The following is a 22,505-nucleotide window of genomic DNA, read 5'->3' on the forward strand; positions in this document are numbered from 1 at the left end:
CGTTTGTACAAGGGTCTTGGAAAAATTCGTTATTTTCACAAAGTGATTGGTTCGGTTTTATTTAAATCCGTTGAAACAATGTTTATTTAACAATCAGGAGTGTAGTTACTAACCACTTTATTTGGATTGATTAATCAACATCAATACTCGATCCGAATGAAAATCAACCATTCGGATTGCCTACATCAAATTAGTCATCAGCAGCTGCATCACTGATTGACGCGTTAACGCATATTTAATTTTCCGACAAACTAATGCAAATACCAATGTAACATGCGACACCTTCACCGTAAAATGTCGGCGTCGATTATCATCGCCCCAAACTCTAACAGCGTCACTTTTCGGGTAGAAAAAAACGAAAGCAGCGAGTTTTGCGCTTTAATTACTCCATCTCAAAATACAAGTTCTCTCTCTCTCTCTCTCTCTCTCTCTCTCTCTCTATCGCGACCGTTAGCTCTGCTCCTCTCGGCATCTCCGGTGCATAGCCCGGAGGCAAACAGTGCGGCAAAACGAGACGCACACACCTCGAGCCTGTTTTTCCTCCCTTCTCTACTGCTTCAACTCGGCGGCCGTTAATGGCGGACGCGCAATATGCGTGAAGCTACCCTTTCTTCGCGCAAGTGCCTCCTAATGGTTATACCGCCTGACGCGCGCGGCTCTTCTTCTCCCCTTTTATTTCTTCCAATTTTTTTTTTCTGGTCGGCCTCGAGCCACCGACGTTGTAAAACGGACTTACAGGGGCAATTTTTGCGCGCTCGCGATAAAGAGCGCGCGATTCTTTTTCCTCCATGCATGCACGTCACGCGTGAAAGAAATTTTCAGCCGAGGAGAGATGTGTGCGGCGCGGGAAATTCTTTATGGCTGCCGCGCTGCTGAAGTTTAGTTAGTCATGGTAATTTTTGCGAGGCTCGGGTAATGTTTGGTCATTTTTAGCGGAATTCTTCTCGCCATATCTCTCTTTCTCTCTCTCTCTCTCTCTCTCTCTCTCTCTCTCTCTCTCTCTCTCTCTCTCTCTCTCTCCCTCTCTCTGGCAAGCTTGTTATTCACGAGAAGAGCTTGAGAATTCTCGGTATGGTCAAGTTATATGCGACTCCTTTATTTGCGAGCCTGTGCGTTTTCCTCCGGAACAAAATAAAATTCGGCCATTCATTGGCATTACAAAAAGTCGAACTGTCTGACCATACATAGCTGTTCGAGCTTCTCTTATCGCGTTCGTAAACTTCCGCATAAGTTACTATTTTGTAAGGCTCGCTTAAGAGGCTCACTACTATATGCTAATGGAAGAATTTACATGACCACCTACCATTATATTATGCTCGCGTAGCCCCAGGCTATTCGCACATTTTATACGGGATGAAAAGCTTTTTTCTAAAGCAAAGTAAACTCCTTTACGGTTGATTTGCGCCGCGGATACCTTCTGTTTATCCCCTGGCGTCCCGATGCTCTTCCATTATACAAATCTGCTAATTACCATTTCTCCATGCAGCGTCGTAATACTCAGCGCGTAAGTGAGATTAAAAAGCTGAAAGCAACTTTTACGAGGTACACACAGCAGCAACGAGAACCGCGAACAAATGAAAACGAGGGGAAAAATCAGAGAGAGAAAAAAACCCGAACGGATTTCACGCAAGTTAACGGCGAAACTCGGGCGATCCGTGATATTTCATTCCCCGAAAATACCGCGGCAAATCCCTCAGGTCTAATACCCCCCGAAAGGCACGCAATCCCTCCTAAAAAAAACTACAAAACAAACGCCTCTGTACAATTTTTTCCGCCGACTGTATCTGTGACCTAAAAAAAAGGTATATGTGCATACACGACCCTTTCGAAAAGAAGACTGAAAAAGAGAATCTCAACACACACACGAGCGCACGTGAGCAAGACAGAGAAAGTCCTGCGGGCGATGTCCGGCCTCTCTCTCTCTTTCTCTCTCTCTCTCTCTCTTGCTCTGGCGGAAAATTAAGTCTGCAATATTAATTCGAGGATCGCCACTACCGGCGCGATGCGCCGCTAAACTCGACCGAGTTTCGTGACCGCGACGTGGGTATACTCGTGGCATTCCGTTGTAACCTGAACTATATACTGCAACTACTGCTGCTGCTGCTCTGAGCACAACAAAAAAAGTTGGTCCGTGTATATGCGCACTCGGCCGGTCACTCCCACGATATAAATGGACCACTGCAGCACGCAGCGAAATTAAACACAATTTACTCGCGTTGCGTGAGTTGTCTCTCATTTTACGCATTTTTTCCTCCCTCTCCCTCTCACTCTCTCTCTCTCTCTCTCTCTCTCTAGCGAATCAACCGACGTCGCGCATATCGAAGTGAACGCGGATAGAGCGCTAAATTTCACGCCTGTTTTCGCAATTGTGTACACGGCGCTTCTGTATGTGGGTGTGTGTGTGTGTATATATATATATGTGTGTGTAGCCGTGTATATATATATATAGTCACACACGGAAACGGTACAAACCTGAGCGCGTCAGCGTAACAGCTCGACAGCAGCTCTGCTGGATGCGCTTCGAAAAGTTCTCACCCTGTGGGCGAGAGTGTCTGTCGGAGCATTACAGCCGAGACATTACACGCCGTGCGTTTCGATAAGCGTTAATTGCATTAACGGAAATCGATGAGATTACGCAAGCCCGTCACGTTTCGCTTGTGCTCTCCAGCCCCCTCTCTCTCTCTCTCTCTCTCTCTCTCTCTCTCTCCTGACCCCTGTACAGTCGGCACGTGGGGTGGGATTATGCGAGCGAGCGCTGTTGAACATTGGCAGAGCGTTAACGTAGCCTTCATGGGAGGATTGACCCTTCGTTCTTTCGTTATTTGTGTTTTTCCTATGCGCCTGGACACGGCTGTTTATTGATGCGTCTGCTTTCACGAGGGACGTATTTCCATGATTTATTTCTGTGCTTTTCTCCCATATCCCCGTGGAACGGATATTCCATTAAGGTTTTACTTTGATTTCGAATCGGAAAATTTCTGTTACTGACACGTCATCTAAATGTTTTCGTCAACACACTTCTTTGAAACTGTATACGCCTTTTACAAATTCGGCAATGAGCTTATTAATTAAACGAAAATTTTGCGAACCAGTCGTTCAATAGTCCGGGCGCTGGTGCCATCTTAGTGTAAATTTACAAACAAATTACTGATTTGCAATAAATAAATAATCGTTATTGACAATTGAAAAAAACTATGCGTTACATTATTTAGGTATTTTCGAATCGAAAGTGTTCTTATACAACTTTTTTCGTAAAATGCATACTTTTTGAGTTAAAAATCGTTGAAATTTCAGATTTTACGAGAGTGAACGGGAAAAACAGCTCGAAGAATCGCAGCAAATCGTATTTTGTGAAAACTTATTATTGATTTTTTTTACACTCAGACGGCACCAGCGCCCGGACTACAACAAATTCACACGACCAGCTCGGTCCTCTACTCAGAAATCTCCTGTACAAATACGAGAATTTGAAACCGCAATTATATTCCAGGAATCGAAGCCCATGCAACCACGAGATAACAGCACACGAAAATATGAATTATAAGCCTGTCAATAAAGTCAAAACTAGAGCCCCCGACTTATTCGCTCGATCTGATCGATTGCTGCTGTACAGAAAAAAAATGTTCATCAATATCCAATAGGTCACACCGGGGCAGTGTCCGGATCTTCCGCGAATCGAAATAAATCCCGCAACACGTCGAGTCGGCAAACGTAAAAAACAAAACTGAGCAATATTCCGAGAGCCGGCGCGCATTTACATTTAAATTCGGCGCATTCATCTTTATACACTTCGGAGCAGTATAGTGTGCGCGGGCTTGTAGAGAATATTTGCGGCCCCCCGCGCATATAACGTAATTAATTCCTATCCTCTGAAGAATTTACGAGCCTGAGAGCCGCGCCGCGCGTTCATTCCCATATTCCAGCTACAACGCCGCTCGCGATTGCTCGGATTATGGATGCGCGAGAGAGTCGCCTGTCCCTCGGCGATGCGGCCGTTTCAATTAAGGGATCGCGTCGCGAAATACACGCAGCGCGTCGCGCGCACTAATTACGCCCCGCGCGCGAGCATAGGCCCACAACGCGGCATCGGAAGAGAGAGAGAGAGAGAGAGAGAGAGAGAGAGAGAGAGAGAGAGAGAGAGAGAGAGAGAAAACTGGACGCGTCAGATGTGAAGCTGTAGGCCGCCGGTTCATGATGTCGCGTGTTGGCTTGATATTCAAATTGTCCGGAGTTTGTACAGGTTCGATGTACTCTGCTGCTGTTCTATTGACGTTTTCTTCTCTCATTTTCTGTTGCAGGTGAGCGCGACAAAGGATGTGTTTCGCTGCGCGCGACGATCGAGTTACGTGAGTTAAGGTTTAAAATTATCTGGCGCACGTTTGTATAGCTTCGGGGGAGAAAAAGTTCTAGAATTGGAAACTGCATGATGTGAACAAAGTTGCGTTTGCTATGTTTGAACGTAGTAATTGAAACAGAAACCGTAAAAGCCTTCTTGTATTTACACATGGTGTCGTCTTACATAGGAGTCAAAAAAGAAATGTGCTACACGGGCACAAGTGGGAAATCGAGCAAATCTTTCTATATCCTATGATGTTATTACTAGAAACAAATTTAATTGACATCGAAAGCCAACGACCTTCTTTTCATAGAAGAGTCATTTTGAAATGCATTTAACAATAGTTTGGCTTTCTTCTACGTTGGTATAAAGAAGCATATAGATATACAAAGAAATGCGGAAAAAGAAGTAAAAATAAGTTTGGCAGAACTTGGGAAAACAGCGCAGGTACGTGGAGTAGGAGAAATTTCGAAGAACTGATATTATCGAGCCCGACCAGCTCGTTCAGCGTAGCTTTCGTGAGCCGGCGTTAGGAAACAGTTAGATGGAAAGTAAGGCTTTTGTACCTGTTACGTGGCTGTTAACACGGTCACGCGCAATGACGCTTATCAGCAGTTAAACTTGGATTCAATCGTAGATAATCTGTGGAGACTTAAATGAATATAATTCTTTCGATTTATTAGATTTGAACCCCCTGTTAATGCAGCCCTTGTTGATTATTGTTCAAGCGATATGTCGTTATCATTACGGTATATGTCAGAAATGTTATCCACAAAAAACCACGCAGGTCTGAGTCCAGGCGCAGAGGCTTATCTCTCGAAAATCATGCATTTCTGAGGTTATTTATCAGGCTATTTCGATACCTTGAAATGTTTTCTCGTTAATCTAAGCTTGAAGAGGACAAAAAGCACGCAAAACTTCATTAACGAAGTAATCATATTTTTTCTCGTCTCTCGCTTTTCCTCCTTTCGCCATCGCCCTTCTGTTGGTAGTTTCTATTATTCATTTCGCCGTTATTACCTCTTAAGCTGATTAGCTGCGACGAACCTGTTGTACCTCTTTTTCTCTCTAACCCCTTGGCTATAGTCGTCCCTTGAAATCGCCTCTCGATTATTCCAGACTGCGAACAAGGAGATTATTTTTACCGCGTAAATTAATCCCTTGTTCCGTTCACAGGCTAAACAAGCGGCTGGAATGGAATTTAAAAGACCAAAGGTGGTAACCTCATATTTCCAATTCTCATAATTTTTCGATCAGCTTGCATTTACGAGAGGGTGTGCACAATTTTACCCGCGATGCAAAGGGGCTGAAAATTCAATCCTCAGGGGAAGATGAACACAATGGACATGTAGAGCACCCCATTTTTTACATAAAATCGCTCGTTTATGTATCTATTTTTTCTATGGAAAGTTTTAAAAGCCTATTAATTATTTAATAATTCGAAAAACAACAGCCGTTTTTAAATTATTTCAAACGTCATCATAATATGTAATTATGGAACATTCGCATTCCAACGTTAAAACTCATACCGTTTAGTAATCATTAATTATCTTTTAAATCCGTTCACGCAAAGCATTAAATTTTATACGCACTTGACATGAATTTAAATGATTATTTAATTAAATATATATCAGTCAATGGATCATACCACGGATCTCGATTAAAATCGAAATAACCAAACCGTTCTTTATCGCACTCTCTTTTTAATCACAATTTCATACACTCCGCGCGTTGAAAGCGACGGAAAATAAGTGTCGCTTCAGCCCCCCGCATGCCCACACCCAAAGGAGATTAAAACGCATGAACATCTAATGCAGCTGCGGAGCGAAAGAAGTTAGCAGCCCGACTCTGGGACTACGGTACTGGATAACAATTGCGGAAGTTGCACGTGTGCGTGTATGCTCGTGCATTTCGCGCAAATAAGAGAGGGAGAGAGGGGGAGAGTCGCGCGTCGCGAGTAAAATAATATCCGTGGATGTACGCTGGTGTGCAGTGTATGGAAAGCGCAAAGTAATGCGCGCATACGCTTGCACGAGCGTGTTTGGCTTTATTACGCGACTTTTAGGATTAAGAATCCTTTTTCGTTTTTCAGTGACGCATACACAGGGAGATTTTAATGGCTCCGCTGACTGAATAATATTATGCGCTTGGTTGAAAGATGAAGTCCTGGATATTTTTGAATTTTTTGATATTTCTGAGCTTTTACCATTGATGGAATATAATGTATTATTCAGGAGTGTAAAGCCGCGCATGGAAAACTTTTACTTCGACGACGGATATTATTTTGTATCATTTCTTTTCGTATGCTATACGACTTGGAGTTATTTGGTTCGACAAAGCGTATTTATTTATCAAAATAAAAATTTGGTAATGACCTTATAATTCAAACGGAAGTTTAGCCGACTATTTCTCTGACGAATTCGAATTTCGATCAAATTCCTCGAAAATCCATGAAGCCCAATTATCGAAGATAAAATAAGAGCAAAAATCAATTCGTCGAACTAAACGAAATTTACTAGCTCATAAGTTTCCACCTTACACAAGCTCTCGCCCAATGGTATACGAGAATACTAGCGACTTTAGCCCGATTACGCTTTTCCCCCGGCTACGGCGAGGACAAAATAACGACATCCCCGCATAGCGGCAGGGCACTTCGCGGAAAGTAAGCTCGCGCTACGTGTAGCGCGAATTCGCGTACACACGGGCGCGGCGAGTAATACCCCAAGTCTGGCTATTATGTAAGCACGATGTAAATGAGGAGGAGAACGAAGGAAAGCTCCGTCGCTGTACACGTGCATCGAGGGAATGCATTTGCCAAATTATTCCCTCGAACGTCTGCATGCGGATCCTCGCTCCCGGGAGACCGGACGAATTGCCCGATTAAAGCATAAGTCTACGCAATGGGGAGAGAGAGCTGTATACGGTTTTGCTTTGTGCGTCGCGCGCTCAAAGCCGCGGATGCGCTTTGGCCGAAGCTCGATCGCGATTTTGGAGTCTCCTTTTTGGCCCGGCGTCACATATGGCTTCGAGGAATACTCGCCATGCTATACAGTAGAGCGCGTCGTGTTAATTAACGATGGAGTTTTAATGCAGCAGCAGTACTTTTTGCGCTCGGCGCTGCTGTCCGGCTTACAAAGCTGTGCTCGCGTGACGCGGCGCTTGAAGTTAGAGCGAAAACGTCGGATTTGTAAATCAGCTAGAGAGAGAGAGAGAGAGAGAGAGAGAGAGAGAGTCGCGGGGGCGTGGATGGCTAGTGCGAGCGCGTTAACTTTGAAATTAGTAGTTTGCGTTTTGCCTTGGAGTTGCGGGGATTTTAGCACTGCTACGGCGGCCGCGATTTCGATGCGCCCGCTAACTTTCGCGGATCCGTCGGTCGAGTTTCGGGCATTAAAAATCAAATACCCGGATGCGAGGCGAGAGTAGTCCGCGTGGAAATTGCGGCTTTGATATTTTTACGAAGTAACAATTTTCCTCGCTCCTCTGACGAATGCGCAGGATTGATGAAAATCGAGAGGAACGAACGAGAGCGGGAAAAAATCCGGACAAAAAATTCCTCGACAAATCCAAAAAGAACCGATTTTATTCGCCCGCTAAATCCATCCTAAGTTCATAATCTTCATATAAAGGCCAGCCGACGCGTTATATAGCAGCGCCGAACTCGAACGACCGGTAATCCTGCCGGCTTGGTCGCGTTAAATTTATAACTGTCGCGCTGCAGCTTAAGTTCCGCCCATTAAAGATGCATCGGCCAATCGCTCGAAAAGTAAAACCCGCATGCTATAGATACGTCGGCGGAAATCGTTACCTAAAAAGGGCCGCACCTCAGCTCCCCGGCCGAATCAAAACTCGATCCGGAAAATCAACACGATCGCGCGGACACACGCCGTTCTCCGACACAAGATTTCGAGCATCGAGCCAGAGTTAGGAGAGAGAAAAGGGAACCGAGTGCCGTTGAATATTCAGAAGGCTGACTGGCTGGCTAGATAGTCGGAAACGGAACAGATCTCTCTATCTTTCTCCCTCGGCGCGTGGTTCTCTCTCGCTTTTTCGGGATTCTCTATCCCGGCCCCCTTTACGCGCGTGCGCGCGCGCGTTTTTTTCACTCTACCTGCTCTTGTGTGTGCAGAAGAGAGTTTGGAATGCCGTTTGGATTTCCTTTTTATGACGTTATGCACGCTCATGCCTGTGATTTAGGTGAATCTTGCGAAAACAGACGCGAAGCGCGCAATATGTGCATAACGAGGGTTACACGCTATTTTTTTCGTTGTTTGCGTGGCTGACGTGAATTAATGGCGGGGATGTTTTTGACGGACGATGCGGTCGGTGTGTAAGAGCAAGAAAGGGTATTTGTAGAACTGGGTGAGCTGAATTAGATCGTTTTTCGAATAGTGGCGTTAATTTTTAACTCGAGCTTGCCATTAACGCGCCGATGAATTAGCCAATGCACTGCTGGGTGAAGTTTGATCGATTGCGTTACGAGTGAATATTTCATCGGTTGGATATGGCTGCAGACTGAAATAATCATTTCGACGAACGCGATGCACTTGTAATTATAGCGTGGATCAAATAATGTGGATATAAGGTGTGTCGTCAATTTTTGAAAAGGAATTTATGCTATTTTGAAATTCGGTTTAACTTTATTTAAATTGGTTTATTTAAAAGAATTTCTTAATACTTCGTTTTCGACCATTTAATGAAATGAGGTATGGTTTTAAATCAGCTTTATCAAATATAGGAAAAAAGGAATATATATAAGTACGTATACTTGATTTTCGCTCACCCTGTGGAATTCTTCTTATCAATTAGCCAGAGTTCAACAGCTTTAATTAGCGTTTGTCCGTGGTCAATGTTGAAATAATTATGCACAGGTGAATTAAAGTATATTTGTGCTTTTCTGCGTAACTATGACAACGGAGTAAGTCATCTGGAAGTAGCTACGAAAGCTTCGCTTTAATTTGCCAACGGGAACATGTATCGATAATTGGATGAGCTATTTAGGTAGTTGGAAATAATTATCAAGATTAATTTAATTTTAACTCATATCGTTAAACTGCTTCTATTAGAACAAAAAATTATGATTGCTTAAATACTATTTTAAATGCTGAGTAACCATATTTGGTTTATTAATATATATATATATATATATATATATATATATATATATATATATATATATATATATATATATATATATATATATATATATATATATATATATTCACTTCATTTCATTTTTAGAACAAAAATAAAATTTTCTCAAAACAATTTTATAAAATTCAAATATTTATTTTGCACTCCAAGTCTGTCTGAAAATATTTCACTTATACACTATAAAACACTGTCTGCATGCTCTACTTTATATTTAAAAATAACAGCCTGAAAATGAAAAGTGATTTCGTTCAAAAACGATCGACGAAACAGTTTTCCTTATTCAAATACTCATTTAATGCTCGAACAATCACAAGCGCAACTATTCAGTAAATCTATCACAGCGAAAAAATCTCCGATCTCTCCGCAGCCGCCGACAGCTTGCGCTCAGCTATCAAAATATCGCAAGCGTCCCACGCCAAGCGTCGACGATCGTGCAGCGCATTCAGCCGTGTGTAAACGCTTAATTATATATACCTATACCCGGCTCGGATGCGCTCATTCCGTGCACTTCTCTCCACTGAGCTGTTGCGGGAGGCACGAGAGCGCCGATGCAGCCATCAGTGAAACGCTTATAGTATAGAGGTATACCGCGCTCGCGCGCAGAGCCACAGCTGCTTATACCAAGAACGAAACGCATCGCTCGAAATGAGCGAGCTCCGCTGATTATGGCGCGGTTTTCATCCGGTCATCGCCGCCGCTGAAAAGTTATAACCCTCTCTCCGCCGACGCCGCGGGTGCAATGGAAAATCGATGGCCCAGTTTCGTTTGCTCCTCTCTTTCTCGCTCGCGTATGTGTGTGTGCATGTACGCAGCTGCTGCTGCAAGCTCTTCCTATAGCTCGACTCGTCTTCCTTTTTTCCCGTCGTTATCTCGCTGGAATACCACGCGCCTCTCGCTATTTTTGCTCGGTGTGGGATTTTTTTCGCGGCGTATACGTACGAGTTTTACGGGGAGTTAAAGTTGTGGCAGGACGATATTGTATCGTCGCGCGGCTGTATTGCGGCATAACGATGGCTCTCGCTTTTAAGCCCGTAGGGAGAGAGGTCGCGTTGCCGGTGGTTGCCTGGCGCGGAAGTTTCAGCGCGCCGGTTTTAAAGGCAGTTTCAGCCGTTTTTGTCGACTTTGCGCCCCCGAAAATTATTACTTTCCGAGAAGTTTTCACGCTTCGGGCGAATGTGGGCATTATTTTATTCGATTGGCGAGCCGTTCGCGTATGAGATTTCTGACATGACATAGAAGTCACGGCTTTGAAGGTGTATTCATTCATGCGATGGGCAGGCAAAGTGCAACTTTATTTCCGATGGCAATGCCAATCTCGAGTCGGCAACGACCGCTAGCGTTTAATCAAATTCTTTAATCTCGACCGCTCCGTCATCATCACCTCCATATTCTCTTTTATTCCGCACACATCTAACGGCATTAACAGTCCCATTCGCTACCCGCACACACGTGTTCCAGCGTACACACTGTGGGTGATAAACGAAATTTCCATATTTGTCCATACCTCGCGCTTTACATCCGCTCTCGCCATCAAAGCTCATCGGACGCTCACTCTTGGCAATTATCGCACCGATTACACTTTCATTTCCCGCATCAGTTCGCGTCCCTCGTTTTGGTCGAAAAAAAAGCGAACGCGCGCGTGACAAAATTAGTACCGCGAGGCTGTGCGCAAACATTTGAATAGAGGCCAGTTCGTTTCCGTCAATATTGAAAGGCCGCGATCGCCGCGAGAATGCCAAACTGTACTACTCGACGTCGATCGGCGCTATTTTTTCGCTGACAAGCTGTATACTCGCACGTACCCGCGAGCAAATGTATAGCTACTCTCGAGAGAGCTCTGCACCACAGGCTCAAGTGTCCGGGGTAATGAGTCGTTTACACTCGCGGTTTAATTGGCTCGTTTCCTCAATTTTTTTCTTTTCCGGAGATGCCTGCACCGCCGTCGCTTTGAGCTATTTTCTCTCTACGCTGGTGAGTCTGTGGGTTTTCTTTTTGTCTTCTTTGTAGTTCTTGCTTTTCTTGGCGACGTAGTGTTTTAATAAGCTGATAAGCCGGAAAGTAGGATTTCGCAGCGAGCTTCGTTTTTTTTCTCTCTAGTTGCGACATCGACAGTTTGAGCGAGAAGCAATTCAAGTTGGGTGACGGGGATTCTATACGGCGAAATTGCGCTGCGTGAGCCGTTTTCGATACTTGTGAGGATCAGAAGTGCATTTCGATAGGAAAAAATTTAAAGAAGGAACGTACAATGATGTTTATCAAACTTTAACGAAGAAACGTTTTGTTCCGAGAGCAGCGAGAACAGAGTATACAATGTTCAGAATGAGCGACACGTCAAGCCATTCCAAAAAAGGACGTCATAATTACGAAAATTTACACTCGCTGTCGGGCAATTTGCCGTTGTTCGAGGCGCGCTTGGCCATTAATTAACTGTCCAATTAAAAATGATTTATCAAACTTTATGAAATATCTCCACCCCGCGAATAATAAGCGAATCTCTCTCGCGTGTGTGCTTTATTTACAAATCCAAAATAGCCTCGAAAAGCAGAGAAACAATCGCTTCCTTCGATTCATGCCCGCACTGTAAATCCAACTGCGCAATTATAGACATCGAATTATCCCCAGTAATCGCATTAATCGACGACTCTTGACGCTTCCCTCTAATGATAAACCGCTTGTAATGTTCAATTCGACGCGAAAATCGGCTGTGCGCGATGACGATTAACGAGAAAATTCGCCGAGCTAGTTACCATGCAAATTAGAATGCTCTCCGTCCTGTATTGGCTATATCTCTGCTGGTAGACGGCTCTGCCCCTCTTCTGCCGCTGGTAAGTCCACCTCGTTCTGTTTTCGAGTTGTAAATGCTATACGGTTGTCCGATATTGTTCAGCGGTTGATTGCACGATGGGGCTATTGTATTCTACGTCGATGGTCTGTAAATAGCGCGGTCGGATTCTGTTTGCTTAATGTATCATTGCTAAATTTAGTTGCTGTCCGCGATGCGAAGGATTTCGTGCGCTGAATGTGTGTGTATGTATATGAAGAAACTGATGTATATTTTAGGCAAATATATGCTAATCAAGGATTTATTTTAGTGATTGGGGACAGAGTAATAGACGAGGTCGCTAACCCGTGGAAAAAGTCTGTTGACGACTTATGTTCGGATCAATATGAGCTTGGTTATATGAATTATTTGAATTAATTAAAGGATATATCAGAGGTTCATATCGAATGATTCGAATATAAATGTCATTGGAAAATCGTCAAGATTATGACTTGACTGTGATGTGTGGAACAAATGATTTTGTTGAATAAGTGATGTGGGTAAAGTTTAAAATTATTTTTAAAATAACTACTATTTGGATTTGATTTTATAACAACAATTTCAAAATAAAATTCGTACAATCCAGTCATAAAAGTAGATTTGCGAGCACAACACAAACAAAACAAAACCACTGTTATAACAAATACAAATGTTTGTCAATTTTTTTAATTCGATAATTCTACCAAAAAGCTTTCCGGTAAAACATAAACATAAGCTTATAACCGTTGGTATATTAAACTCAGATGAAAAATTTCCCATCACCAGTATTGTCTATAAAAAAAAAAATAATAACTCATCGTGATTCCTCGCCATCAATCTACCCATCCCACCCACAGCAACCGTATTTATTATAGGAGCATCATTCGGCCATCAGACCCTTCTCACGCAGATTTTCGAATTAGAAGGAAGCCGTCGTTCTTCTATGTGTGCCCGGCAATAGTCCCGCGAGCTCTCGACACACGTACGAGCGCTGCATTGTGCCTCGGACAAATTAACGCGAGCCGCGCGCGTAATCGAGGCTGGCGAGTCCGCGCGGCAATTAAAACGCGAGAGCCCGGCCGATATTAGTCGGAAGCGCGCGCTCGGAATCGTGAAAAGCGTCGCGTTTACGCTATAACGGGGGCGAAGTTATCGATGAGCCTGACGCGACGATCGTTCATTTTATCGCTGTTGCGGAAGTCGGCTACTGTTCTTATTATATGGCCCCACGACGATCTTGTACTTTTTTTCCGGAGTGATATCTATGGCGAGCATTAGCGCTATTTATTCCTTTTAATTTCGTTGTGCGGCTTCGATACAATGGGAGCTCGTTCGATGAACGATTTTTTTTTGAGGAGCTTTCATACGCGCACAAAGAGCGAAGGGTGAAAAGAGGATGTATACGCATCCATAGTTTATGCAAACTGTGAGGGCGCCGATTGAATAACAATGAAAGGAAAATCCCTAGCGTAACCGGAATCCGAGATTCGGTACTAAAAAATGCTTTTCTCGAAGAAGAAATGAGTGGAATAAAAAAATACCTCCCCACACTGCAGAAATAGCCTATTCGCGTTCGCGCGGGGATAAAACGCGAATCGAATTTTCAAAAAGTTCCAATCAATCGTTTCGCGTATACGAAAAATGAACCGAATATAAACGAGGAGCAGCTCAAAGACCTATTATTCCATTTACATCGAGCAGATCGAATCGTGCTCCGAGTCTAGCGCTCATCGCGCGTAATCTGCTCAGACTATAGAATCGACCCGCGCGCTCTCGCGACAAAGTCAGGTCGCTGAGAGCACGCGCCTCGCATAGAGACGTAAATACTAGCGGGCGGGGGTGACACGTCACGTTTACACGTGTCTCGCCCGTGTCTCCGCTAATTCGCGGCATTAGGCAAATTAATCACACTCGCACACACTTACTCGTCCTTGTCCTCCTTCTCTCTCTCTCTCTCTCTCTCTCTCAAGTAAGTTACATTCCCTGCTATCTGCCTGGAATAGAGAGAGAGAGAGAGAGAGAGAGAGAGAGAGAGAGAGAGAGAGAGAGAGTAGGGGGTGAGGGGAAGCGAGAGAGGGAACGGCGAGGGAGTTCGCATCAAGAGATGCACTGGGCTCTCGGCATCGTGGCACTTGCTAACAACCCCATTCACGAGTCGTCGGCCGCGTGTATATCCGTTGCCGCTGCCTCAGCGGAAAGTCAAGATTGCTGTATGCGCTGTGCGCGAGCTTTCGCAAAACTACCTTGATATGCCGCGATTCGAAGGGAGAAAAGCTCGCTTGCCAGCCGTAGACTGGCTTTTTCACATTTTTCGATATGTATTCGAGCTGCGTGTACACACAGTGCGAGCTGTTGATACAGTTGTGGACAGGCTCGTGCTTTTTTTCTCTGTTTGCTGTAATCTTCTTCATCGATACACAGGGACACAAATAAGCACAATCTGGAAAATTTTAAATATTTCCCCGAGCAAAAGCGGAATCCAGGCTATCATCGGAGCTAAGATTGTTATAGCCCGTTCTGGCAATAAAATTTTATTATGTCTGGGCGCGCTAGACAACGACGACGACGACGACCTTATTCTACTGGGACGTTTAAAATTGTCGCCCGGCGCTATCGAAAGAATTGGCGCGCGCGCTTATTGCGCCAAGAAGAGAGAGAGGTCGGGCAAATGTTATCGAAAATACGAAACAAACGGGAGCGTAATTTCACGAGCCACGTATATGACCTGGTATTACATTGGAGAGGGAGGAAAAGAGAAGAAGGAAGTCGTTTCGTCGCGCTTTTGTTCCCCGTATCTCGTTGCGCCGGAAAAAGTAGCGAGCGAGTGCTGATTCGCATTTTTCAACGAGGTGGAAATAAAGTTTTCCATATACTTAAGGCGATTGCTCGTTGCGGCTTTTTTGCGCGCGGTCGACGAAATAAGTTGCTGACGATTTTAACGATCCTGGTTTTTTTCCTCTGAGTGATGAATCGACGTGCTGCAATGCTCTCTTTGTTCTTTTAAAGATTTATTCGAATAGTGTTCTACCGGTGTATAAACGTAACAAACACGTTAGGGGTAACGTATACAGACCTCGTCCCATCAGATAAAGTCTGTCCAGCGGATACGCGGACCCTCGATTATCTCAGGTGTAATATCTCAGGCGAAGGCGAGATCGGGCTGTATCGGGGCTTATAAAAATGTGGTGCCGGTAAAATGGAGAGTCGAGAGAAACATCGGAATACACGTCTAGAAACATACACAATACGCAGGACAGTCGCTGGAAGAGGGATAATAGGCAAGGATGTCGAGACTACTACGGCGAGTGCCAATGTCGCAGCGAGTTTCAGTTCATGCTGCTCAGCAGAAAGAGAAAAAAGTTGCCGGAAGTGCTGTGCTTGAAAATGAAATCGTATACGAGAAGTTCGAATAGATGCTGCTATACACATACACAGATATGCGGAGAGATTATACAAATAATGCATTGACGGAAGAGAAAAGTGTGCTGGTTCAAAAAATAGATACATTCAATGTTACACTCGAATGGAAGTGTCATTAATGATAAAGCAAGGGAAATTAATTTTGAGAAGGAAACAGAGTTAATGAATAGCCATAATGAGCTGCGCAAGTATAGTATGACACAGCGTGCACAACTTGCTCGTATAAAGCTCGCTGGCGAATTAGTGGCGATGCCAGCGTAAGTTAGATCGAACATCAGACTAAATTAGTAGTGAATAATGTGATAAATGAATGCTGGCGAACATGTAACACTGTTGTAAGTCTCAACAAATTGCTACGGAAGCGACAGGGCTGCATTTTCATCTGACGCGACAGATCTGACAGAAGATCGCGATGAGAATAATAAAGTAGCGCCGAGGTTATTAATAGGCTCGCGATATTGTTTCTACGTGCAGTAAAATGAATAAGTGAAAGAGTGCAAAGTTATCGGAGAAATTACAGTCTGTACAATTTAATTGAAATATTTTATCACCACGTTCGTACTGAAAAATAAGTATTACCCCAAATTCCAAGAAACATTTGACACCTAAAATAATATGTGTCATGTGGCAAAGATATATTTTCCAAATACACACGCATAAGCCAAAGTAGTTAATCTTATTATTCTATTTCCCCCGATTATCTGAAAGAAGTGCGCTCAGCCGAGAGAGAGAGAGAGAGAGAGAGAGAGAGAGCGTCAAAAGAAAAACAAGTCGGCGTCAGCGGAGGAAAAATAAAGAAACGCGCTGGCGTCCGTGGCTTTTTTCCGGCCGCGCGCACACACTCTCGCGCTTAATATTTAGCAAACCCGACGATTCTCTCGCTTTCCCGCTGCATCTACTACTTCTGCGACTTGCGCGAGCGAAAAATAGATGAAAATTCACATCGAAAAACAAAGCCTCGCGCGCGTCTCCAATCAGAAAGAAAACAAAACACGCGTGTGTGCATTCTCCATCTAAGTTGAAAAGAAAGGCCTGAAAATTTCGAGCGCGCTATTTCCATACACACGCGGACGGTAGTTAGCGCGAGCGCGCGGTCGGGTTATTCAATTTCAATATTAATAAGATTTTTAAAAATAAACGAAACCACGCTGGCGTACAGAGCTGAATATGTATAGAGTTCGCGGCGACACAAAAGAAACGCGAGGTTGGAGTGGTCCAATACTCCGGACATCAGCTGACTGGCTTTCGATTGTTACGCAGTGTGAGGGTATATGGGATGTACGCGGATACGACACAGAGAAAGAGAGAGAGTACACTATACAGAGACGCATTACGGAAAGAGAGAGCGAGCACGGAGAAAAGAGACGGAAAAAGACGTGGAGGATTACTTTATCCGCGAGAGACTGAAAGAGGGAAAAAGGAGAAGGCGGCCGGGCACAAATAGGCTTACGGCGTGTGTACACCCTCTCGCTGCGCTCTTTCTCTCAAAGCTTAGGAATTTGTTATCTGATGGAAACAGGCCTGGCGGCAAGCCAAGAGAGCGTCTCGCTCCGCCGCCGCGAAAAAGAGAGAGCGAGCCAGCAACTCGCCGACGTAAAGTCGATATCGGACTCTGCGTGTGTACCGATGTTATGGCTGTATACGCTCGTGCGGCGGCTGTTTGCGCGCGAGGGGAGAAAAAATGAAACGAAAGCGAGGAGGCCAGCCGATTTGTGCGTGATGGCACGGAAAGAGAGACAGAGAGAGGGCGAGAGGTTCTCTTGCTGCTGCAGCGAGCGTGACTCTTCGATTTACATCGACGCGTTAGGGTATGTGGGTCAAAGGAGAGGAATATGTTCTTTGGATATCCATTGGGGCAGTAGTTTTGCTGCGGAAAGGCTTTGCTTCTTCATCTTCTTTTAATTTACGGTAATCTTCAACAGGCTTGCTGGATGAGACAGCTTCTGCAGGTAAATTTTAAACATTCAAGAGGGTCTTACTTGATGTGTGGGGATTTAATTTATACGTAAACTTTCTGTTCGATAAAATACGTCGGTACCATGTTCATATTCATCTGGCTGTCAGTCATTCGTGGAGTCATTCATGAGTTTCGCTTACTTCAGACCTCAAGAATGGTTGTGGTAATGCATTTATCGTGCTGGTTTTACACTGCAACATGTCTGCATGAATAAGCTTGACGAGAGACCTGATGATGATATTTTGATCGTCTGACTGGATCTGACTGTTACCACTTGAATAATACCGATGAACTTTATTTAAAATCAAGGAATATTATAGGAAAATAATGCATAATAGCTTTACTCCATCTAACCACATCCCTTTTGCTTGCTCGATTCCGCAAATAAATATCCCAAAAGATCCGTTAAGAAACTACGCTGCATAATTACGTTAATCTGCATATTATCAGCCGAAGCGCGCACGCTCGCGCGGGTATATTCCCTAAAGGGAGCTAAAAAATAACCGTTAAACTCTTTCCAGGTCGCTTATCTCTGTCACTTGCTCTTCTCCTCCCCAGTCTCATACATACTCTCTTTCTCTTTCTACCCCATTGTGTGCTGCATCTCGCTCTTTCATCCCGCCGCGATAATCGTGAATATATCCCTCTTCCCCTCTTGGAGAGCTATACATACCGTGACTCTTTTTCTTTCACCAGCATCTCTCGCCTCCCCCGCACACGTTACATGCGAACTTCCTCCCCTAAACTCGTGCCGGCGCAGCAACGACAGGTCCTGCGGTAGACTCGCGCGGCGGCCGTAAAGTCAGCGAGTAATTATAATAAAATTCGGGCCACCGAGAGATTTTCTAAAGAAATCGGCCGTATACGTAAGGTATAGCTGCATTACCGCGCACGTCCTGCTTGTATCTACGCCGGCGTGTGTTGGCAGAGAGATAGTGTGCGCCGGGAGGCTGCCGAGGGGAAATGTGACATTAGCGAGCGCGAGAGGGTATGTTTTGCAAGAGATAGGCCGCTTTGTACAAACTTCGGGTGTATGTGTGTATGTGTGTGTTTTGATGTTGAAGACGGGAGCGTTAAAGTTCTTGTGGAATGTGTGGCGTGGAATGGCAGCTTTGGTAGTTTAGCGTTTGGTTCTCTCCTTCCACGGGACACGATAAATTCATAGTTTACCCGCGGAAGGGTTGTTACGCGAATGACAATCACGTAAGTTGTTACATCGTAGTTTCTAAACGAAGATATGACTTGCGATTTCGAATTATTTGGCGGAGCTTAATATTCTATTTAAAATTCGCAAACTCGCAATTCATTCGCTAACGAAGTGTTATAAGACGAAGGCGCGGCGATAATAATGTAAAGTCAGAAATATTCGCGGAATCGTCTTTTTATTCGTCGCGAGTAAAGAAGTCTAAAAAGAAAGGAACATCCGCCGCTGTGTTGGCGCTCAAAGAGAGGCTATATGATTTCTATCGCAAAAAGGACACGCGCCGATCGCCCGCGGCGTCGGCATCGACGCTATGCGCCTTTTTTCAAGTCGAGCTGTTCGAGGTACAGAAGTTTTTGCAACTCCTGTTTCTATACAGTCTTTTTCGCGAAGTTCGATATTTTTCTCGAGTCGCTCGTGGATTTTATTTTGCTCTCTAAGCTCTCAAGGATGCCATTTGTAAATAAAGTTTGGTATTGCGGACGAACATTCTTTAATAAAAATAGGAAGAACAAGGATATTTTTATGAATAAATGGCGAGAAGTTACGTTACATACAAAAAGTATCAAATGTTATACAAATTACAAACCAATCGATTGCCGGTGAAGCCAATTAATCTTGTTTTTGCTACATGTACTGTAAAAACAATCAAAACCCAACCGCAAGCCATATCAATTGAAACGCCCAAACTTTCTCGATGTAAAAAATCTTGTAACGTGCTAACTCAAGTGTTCGAAATCTCACCTTTTACATCACTCGCGAGACCGATCCGTCTCTTGAAGATTGATCTACCCCCTCCCCTTCCCCGTTGCACAGCTGGACACCGGCCTAGATCCTACGCTCCGACCCTCTTTGCCGCAAACACAGCCGGACAAATCAGTCACAACTAAATTACTGGAATCTCGAGATAGGGATAGGTTAGTCAAACAGTGCTAACTTCAACTCTCCGCGCGCTCGTGCGCTAACCCTTTGGCGAGCCGTAGGAAGTCGTTTGTCAAGATTAACTCGTCCGGCAGCGAAAACTTCGCAGGCTCGAAAGTGCCCTCCATCATCCCTCTCCCTCCCCCCCCCTCTCTCTCTCTCTCTCTCAGTGGTCGTATAATAACGCGAGAAGGCTCACTCGCCCGCTTGCGAGGTAGGTTAACTTCCGCGGACGGTCAATCGAGGAGCCGTCGACGCCGGATGAAGCGAGTCTTGCCGAGGCCTTTATAATCCTTCGAGCCGCTCGTGCGCTATCGAGAGGCCGAGAAGAGTGCGAGAGAGAAAAAGCCTTCTCGGCTCGGCATTATTCACTCCGTGAAACCATAAATTTGACCCCTCGATAAAGTTGCCGCTGCTGTAGTCTCAGCGCAGCGAGAGGACCGAGTGCAAAGGGTGCATGTGTGGGTGTACCAAAGAAAAAGGTTAGATGGGGCTCGGATGGAAGCCAGAAGGAAGTGTTGCGCGAAGATAAGAAAGATAGGGAAGTGAGGTAAGATGGGATATACTGCTGTGAAAGAGAGTCTGCGGGATTATCTGGATTGTTGAGGGAGGAGAATCAAAGTGGAATCTAAGCTCTTTAAATATTTATTACTGTATCGCTGTATGTCAAAAACTTAAATGTCGAAATTAAGTAGAAAAGTCACAGTGTGGTCAGGCAACTCGTGCTTGCTTATCCAGTCAGCCAAGATTCAAGTATAATAGTTTGCTGTATCGGAAATAATTGTTCAGCATTTCGTCATCACTTAAATAAAAGAAAAGGATACATCATTTCTTTGCTGTGTTAAACAATGAACCTCTATCTTGCGTAAGTTTCCTCTGCAGCTTAAAAGGCAAAAGCTATTCCATCAATATGTTACCTAATGAGGTTGAAATTTTATCGGAAGATAATTACCCGATTGAATTGACCTATATACAATGTCTGACCCACTTCTCGAGGTACGCCTCGAAAAATCTGCACACCTGGCTCGACTTTTCTTTCCCACACCAGCACAATAAATACACTCGGCTCTCTCGACCCAGTCCATCCATCCTCTCGAGAGACAACTCGTAGTCGCCAAAGCCCGCCAGCCCGCGTAACCTCGTTCGTAGCGAAGCTTACAGTCGAGCGACGAAGGCCCTGAGGGGGCTAGCCAGATCCTTCGCGGCGACAAAGGGCGCGGATAATCCGGCCACCAAGACGCCGAGATTGCAAATTAAGCCCCTCTATATCGAACTATCGCACGGGCTGCTGCTTGTCAAGCGTGTCCGGCTGCGAGGTAGCGAACTTCTCCCCGCCGAGTGCATCGGAGACGGCTAAGTCCTTTGTTGTTATTAGAGGCTCGAGAGCTGCGCTCCTCGAGGTAATTTGGGCTGCGCGCGTGCTGCGCCGGATTCCGCGAGCTGAGCATTTTGCGGGAGGTTCGCTTTTGATTGAGTCGTTAGTGGTAAGGACGCTAAACTGTGCGCGGAGGTGCGACTGGAAATTCCGTAATGATTCTTTGGACTGTTTGTGGAAATGAATCTTGGTGCTTTGTCATAACTTTATTGAACCAGTCGCGTTTGCTTAGCATGACAGTGAAACTAACCAGATATTATTAACCTTTTACGTTGCAGATATGTCCCGGAACGCGGAAGCTGATACAGTTACCATCCAAGGAACAAACTTCTGGAAACATTGACGACCACGGTGAGCTCAATTTTAATCTCTTTAACATTCTCACTCCACACGTCCCTCGAATCCAGGCAAAAACAATGAAAACAATCCCTGGCCGAGCATTTAACGCGCCTCTCGGAGTCATTCGATGTAAAATATATCCGCACTGAAAGAAATCACAGTATCCGTCTCTCAACACGCATCGTATTCGTGCTCGATGGCCTGCGTAGCCTTAAAGTCGCACGAGCGCGTTCGCTGCGATGCGGGAACTTTAAAGAGACTACGGCGCTATAAAGAACTCGCGGCTGTATAGGTACGTACGGGCTTGCTCCGGTGCACACGCATGGGCGAAAGTGCAGATACGTGTCCGCCATCCGCGAACGAAACGCAACAGCTGAGAAAAGATGACCGATGTAAAAGCTTTACAATGCGCATTACTGCGAGGCTTTACGAGTCCCCAAGAGTTAATGTTTTGCGTATCACGATGAACTGCGGATATTTCCTTTGGTTTTACTCGCGACTTTAGGGATTAGAACGTTGCGCTTTTGGTGCACGGAAGACTGTTCGAGTAGTATTTTGGTTAAATTTCAACGTAATAACTGTGAGTTATATGATGGAAAATTTATGGACTAGGTTGCAAAATATCTTCTGATTGCTTTATGAGCGCCTGCTATCCCGGTAGATCGCTAAGCTCTATGATCCTCGCAATTTGAGGAAGAAAGGCAGTGATTGGTGACATCGGACCGCCAAGTTTTATCCCCAATTAAAAGTTATAAATGAAATTGGTTCTTACAGTGATTGAGCGAGGTCCTCCGAGCGATATCCCTTTTGAACGCGAGGCGATAAGATGGAAACATTATCCGCAATCTTCTGCATATCTGACCCATTTTAATTTCTTCGGCGCAGAATTTCGTAAATAACCGCATGTGAGCTGGAAAAGTAAATATTCGGCACGCATGTTATTGAACAACGCGCAAACAGGAAAACTATATATTCTCGAGAAAAAATGTATTTTTCTTGTCTAAT

At 44.6% G+C, this 22,505-nt stretch overlaps 1 protein-coding gene across 7 annotated transcripts in view; it reads left to right on the forward strand.

The window, feature by feature from the left end:
- Positions 1 to 22,505, forward strand: part of LOC100117285 (obscurin) — a 198,578-nt gene that overhangs the window by 36,113 nt on the left and 139,960 nt on the right. For 5 of the 7 annotated variants that reach the window (XM_031924325.2, XM_031924320.2, XM_032597275.1 and 2 more), the window contains exon 2: positions 21,440 to 21,512. The gene's annotated coding sequence lies outside the window, so the exon portion shown is untranslated. Of the gene's footprint in view, positions 1 to 4,298; positions 4,347 to 21,439; positions 21,513 to 22,505 lie in introns of all 7 variants that reach the window. The other 2 variants (XM_031924322.2, XM_031924321.2) reach the window with 2 other exon arrangements.

The sequence above is a fragment of the Nasonia vitripennis genome, chromosome 2, assembly GCF_009193385.2.
Source record: "Nasonia vitripennis strain AsymCx chromosome 2, Nvit_psr_1.1, whole genome shotgun sequence".
Taxonomy (NCBI): Eukaryota; Metazoa; Arthropoda; class Insecta; order Hymenoptera; family Pteromalidae; genus Nasonia; species Nasonia vitripennis.